The 5,468-nt window shown below is 65.8% G+C and overlaps 1 protein-coding gene across 1 annotated transcript in view; it reads right to left on the bottom strand.

Annotated features, from left to right (window-relative positions):
• Positions 1 to 5,230, bottom strand: part of TPPP (tubulin polymerization promoting protein) — a 28,315-nt gene extending 23,085 nt beyond the window's left edge. The window contains exon 1 of the mRNA XM_039842858.1: positions 5,159 to 5,230. The gene's annotated coding sequence lies outside the window, so the exon portion shown is untranslated. The remainder of the gene's footprint in view (positions 1 to 5,158) is intronic.
• Positions 5,231 to 5,468: the final 238 nt, after the last annotated feature.

Below are 5,468 nucleotides of genomic sequence, written 5' to 3'. Positions count from 1 at the left end.
GAGTCCCACCACGCAGGGCACGAGCATCGCTGCCCCTAAAGAGATGGTTAAAACGAAGAACTTGGTCCACTGAAAATACCCCAGGCGTGAAGAGGCAAGCGGCCGGGGAGGCGGAATCTTCGCTGGGAACCGGTGCGGCCCATCTCAGGGTCCACGACGGGCAGGGCAGGGCAGCCAGACAGAGACAGACAAGCATGTGGCCAGGCCCTGGGCACGAGCGCATCCGTGCCCCGCAGCTCGGGGACGCGCACAGCCCGCAAGTGCAGGTACACCCGCCACACACGGCCACTCCCTGCGGGGCCCGGAGCGGGAGGCGGGCGGGCCACCCGCTGCCAGTGTCTGGGATCGCGGTGGCCGCAGGGACCGCAGCTGCAGATCTGGGGAACCCAGGGGTCCTCGCCACGTGGGCCCCGGGGCGGCTCGGGCAGCCCCGCCGTGTGCGGACGCCGGTGGCCCCCGCACGGACACACACACCGGCCACAATGGTGGCCCCCACGGCACCAAGAGAGGAGAGCCAGCACCGCAGAGCGTGGGCTCCACGGCTTCGCACACGTGAGGTGGGACACAGCAGCCGCCACGTCAGCCTGGGGACGCCTGGGTGCCAGCACAGGCCGGGTGAGGCTCATGAATCAAGCCAGCCTGAAATTTTATTCTGTCTCACACAAGGAGAGTCTATTGAATCTCACACAGGCACTGAAGGGTTTCACGGGGTTAAGGAGCCCCAACTCGAGGCGGTGGCTGGCCCATTGACGGTTGGAGCAATCAAATACAGGCAGAAGCATGCATGACATGGCAGAGGGGGCATCATGGAGAAGGACGGGCAATGGGGCAGGGCTGTGGAGATAACCAGGTGTGCAGAGGGGAGGATGGCCCTGCGGAGAGCCTCAATGGGCCAAATCGCGGCCAAGCTGGAGGTTCATGGAGAAGGGGCTTGGGCCTGGTGGGCCCTGGGCTGAGGAGGGAAGGGCAGGGCTGGGGCCAGGTGGAGGCGGTGGAGGTGGTGGGCGCGGTGGGTGGGTGGAGAAGGGCGTGAGGTGTGGGTGGTGCTGTGGTGGGTGGCGCAGGAGGTGGGGTGGCGGTGCCAGGGTGGGTGGGGCGATACGTGTGGGGCTGCGTGGAGACAACCGGCCGGAGATGAGCCCGCCGCCGTGTGTGGGGCAGGTGGGGCTCCCAGGTGGGGTGGCAGGTCTGCTGCGTGGCAGTTCAGAGAGCAAGGATGGCTCAGGAAGAAAGGGTGGGGCTGGAGAAGGCCCCAGCAGGAGGACGGGACCCCCAGGTCTGAGCCAGCGCCCGGCACATGCAGATGTCTGAGGGAGGGGCCTCCAGACAGGGGCCACCCTGTGGAGCGGCCAGGGAGCAGTGAGGGGGGCGGGGCCCCCGGGAAAGCGAGCGGCTGGCCAAGGAGATAAGGCTGGGGGAACAGCAGGGCCAGGAAGGGACCAGGTGGACGCCTGACCACGGGGGTGGGGCCAGAGGAGGGCAGGACTCTTGGACTTACGCAGGCATAAGCGGGTCACCAATGACCATCCAAGGCTGAAGGCACAGGTGCGGGACATGGCTGGGTCTCCACAAGGGGTCCTCAGAAGCATCAGGGGGTGACTCTTCCCAGTGATGGCCTCTGCCACCACATGCCCCTCCCCTGGAACCTGGGCACCTCGGTGACTGCCTCCCCCGCTGACTTTTGAAGTCACACATGAAGAGCGAGCCTCCGCTCACCTGGTCCTCTCTGGGATCCAGAGCAGGGAGCCCTGATGAGACAGGGGGGCTGAGCCAGCGTTCTGGAAAGACCCCGCACAGAGACTGAGGAGCCCCCCACTGTGCCAGCCAGCTGTCAGCCCAGCCATGTGACTGAGCAGAGGAGCCTCAGATGGCTGCCCAGCCTGTGGATGGCCCAGCCCGAGCCAGGAGACAGGGACCTCCATCCATGCCAACCCTGCTGGGTGGCAGGCTCGTGAGCAAGGCACACGCTGTCACTGACTTAACTCCTGGTTTGGGGTTGCGAGCATTAGAAAACCAGAGGTGGGGGCAGGAAGGGGCTGAGTGTCATCGCATGGACGGCAACGAGGACTGTGACATGGTGCGTGATATGTGAAACACGCTTCCTTATGAGCAGACGACCCAGGGCTGCAAGGTCGTCAGACAGGAGGGGGTGTCTGAGTTGACACTGGCTAGGGTCCACCTCCTGGGGGTGAAGCCCACCTGCCCGCCGATCCCTCCCCAAGAGGAGATGAGAGAGGGTGTGTGAAACCTAACTGAGGTCACCGAAGGGACGTTGGCCATTCTGTGACATTCCCACTGGAGTGAGAGCTCCCTAGGGCGGAGGCCACCGGCGCACCTGGCACCTGACACCTGGCAGGCACACAACAGACATCTGTTGTACAAATGGGTGCAACGGGGTTCCAGGGCGGGATCACGCAGAGCCCACACGGGTGCCCCACTTATTACATAAGAAATCAGAGACAAGGGACACGCTGGGGACACACTGAGACGATGCGCCGCAGGAGGAGGGCAAAGGAGCTAAATCAGGCTCCAGGTAGTTTTAAATTTTAGGCTTGAAAACAAGTAAGGACCCGCCCTTCCTTTTCACAGATCTAATCTAAAAAAAACAGCGTGAACGTGGGCTCACGAGGATGAGCTCACAGCTCCTGCCGCCCGGCCAGGGAGGGGCGTGGGGGCCGCAGAGGACATCCTAGAGCGGTGGGGTCACAGCCATCTCCGCACGCTCTGGGGGCTCCCTGACGTTCCCTCGCCAAAGGGCCTGCGAGGAACACGCAGACACGGGCATGCAAGCCGCACGGAGCCGTCAGTGCACAGTTAAGGGCGAATACGGGGGCTGGACACAGCCTTAACTGCCATTTTGGAAGCCGAGATTGGGGGACAGCCTGCCTCGTTCTCGTGGGGTGCTGCCCTTCCCCCATATGCAGCTCTTGGGGGCTGCTACTCGACCACAGACCCTGACCCCAAAAGGGCCAATTAAAGCCATTGCCAGGTCCTGGCACTTGGACTCTGCCCGGGAGGTCCCCTCTCTGACGGGGTGCCGCGGAGGGGGGCTGTCATGGGTCCCGGCACCGTGGCTGCCTCCCCACCCAAAGAGGAAGCCAGTCTCCCCAGGAGGGGCCGAGTAATGCAGAGGCCACGTCAGAGCTGGAGATGGGCCCACGCCTCCCGCCCCGCAAACACCTGCGGCTGGAGGGCACCCATTCTCCCGCCTGGCCCCGTGTCTGTCTGCTGCAGCCTGTGGGCACCGGTGGACTTGGCCCTGGGCCAGCACCCTCGGTCCAGAGTGGCCTGTAGATGGCACCAGGCTGGGCTCAGGGCCCAGACCTCGCAGCCTGAGGGAGCCCGAGCCTTCAAGGTGCCGCTCGGCCCCCAGATGGCATCTCCTGTGCATGCTCCTCCTGCCTCAGCCACAACGTCACCGGCCATAAACAGCCGGCTCCAAGTCCAGTCCGCACCGCCTGCCCAGGAAGCTTTCAATTCTCAGCCTCCTCCACAGGGCGCGCTCTGCTGCCCCCTGGGAGGGAAGCCTCTTGGACCAGCCCCAGGACAGTTGGGCGGCTCAGAAATGTCTTTTAAACCTCCACCAGTGATAAGTGGTTTTAATTTTCTTTATGAAATCTGCACATTTCCACCAAGAGCACTTATAACCTGGTATCTAGTTAAAACATTTACTGCAGCTTCAGAGGGTTCAGGAAGGTGGGCAAACAACGCAGCGGAGTAAGCATACAACCCACAGCTCTCTCTGCTCCTCGTCACCTCATCATCCCGGAAAGACGGAGAATTTTTTATTGCAGCCCTTAAATTGTGGTACCATTCTGAGTCTTGATCCCCTTGGAAATCAAGAAAGACAGAGCCTCCCGCGGGGAAAGCGCGCATGCCCTCAGGCGGCGTGCATTTCGCAGCCGCTCGCAGGAAATTCGCCAGCTCCTCTCCCCCGCCGCCCATCGGGCGAGCCCCGTGCGTCGGGCCGCGTGAGGGGGACAGGGCTGCTACCAGACAGGGATCGTGGAGTCCGGTTTAAGGCACCGGCCCGCGGTGCTGTCCGTCTCTCTGCCCCCTCACTCCGCCCCATTTCCTGCCTGCTCCGCGCTCTCCCTCCCCGGATGTGACCCCCGTGCACTGGAGTTCAGCACCCCGGCTAACTGATCCCCTCCTGGGGGGCCGGGGGCTGCTCTGGGCTCTGGCGAACACCCCGCCCCCGCCCCGGCCTGTCCTCTCCGAGGCGCGGGGCCGTGGGAAGTGCCAGGAGGCAGGCGGTGGGCCGTGGGAGCTGAGTCCTTTCATCAGCGACCCCCAGGGGCTCTGCAAGTATCCAGTAAATGTCAGGGGAGCCAGCCAATGAGTGCGCAGGTGGATGACAGCACAGCCGCTCAGCCTAAATAAAAGGTGTCTGATGCGCAGACACACCGACGCCTATCAAAATAGCAGTCACAGCAGAAAAGCACGAACGATTTTTTTCCCACCGCGTCACCAGGCTTCGTTTACATAACCGGAACCGCGGTTCCGACCTCTCTGAAGGCGGGTACTGCGCCCTGGAGGTGTGTGGGGAATGCACTGGCAGCCGACCTCACCCAGACCGCAGGCTGCACGCGCACATGCGATAAGAAACAGAACTCCCCTTGGGGACGCTTCGATTTGCATACTGCTGGGCTGACACTCTCACCGCGACACACTGGTGACGTTCGCGCCGCTGGAGAGGGGCCGGGGCCCGGGGAGGGCGGCGCAGCCCCGGGACCACGGTCACTCTGGGCCCCGGACACGAACGACCCTTTCTGTGGCCGTGGGTCTCCTAAAACCCGCGCCGTGGCACCGTGGCTGCATTTCAGACCCTTTCGGCCCTAATTTCCCGCCGTCTCGCGGGCTGCGGCCACCCTAGGCCCGGGCGTCGGTAAACAGCGCTCCTGCAGCTGGACACCGAGGGGCCGCCGGGGGCCCCGACGCGGAGAGGCGCAGCGCCCGGCCCAGGGCGGGACTGCAAACCCGCGCTTCGCACCACGGGTCAGTCCGCCCGCGACCCCGCGCCGGACACAGCGCCAACTGCCCGGCAGCCTCCGGGCGAAGACGCAGGTGGCAGGCGGAGCGGGCCGGCGGGGGCGCCTGCGTCCCCGAGGGGCGCCCCTCCGTGCCGCGCCCGGGCCCGAGACCCGCGACCGCTTACCTCGAGAGGGAGCGACTGCAGCGGCGGCGCCTCCGCGACTCGGCCGCGCGCGACCGGGCGCAGGGCTGTGCGCTCGCGCCGCCGCCGCGCCTGGCCCCGCCCCGGCCCGCCCCGGCCCGCCCCGGCCCGCCCCCCGGGCCGCTCGCCCCGGCCCCGCCCCCCGGGCCGCCCCCCCGTCCCCCGCTCGCCCCCGGCCCCGGGAACGCGCAGGGCGCTCGGAGGCCGGCGCGCGCGGCGCCTCTGCCCTGCAGGGCCGGCTCGGCGCAGGCACCGCAGCCGCCGGCGCAGCGGACAGGGCCGTGGGAACCCC

Source organism: Pteropus medius, unplaced genomic scaffold (genome assembly GCF_902729225.1).
Source record: "Pteropus medius unplaced genomic scaffold, Ma_sr-lr_union100, whole genome shotgun sequence".
Classification (NCBI taxonomy): Eukaryota; Metazoa; Chordata; class Mammalia; order Chiroptera; family Pteropodidae; genus Pteropus; species Pteropus medius.
This window is presented reverse-complemented; position numbering and strand designations above follow the sequence as displayed.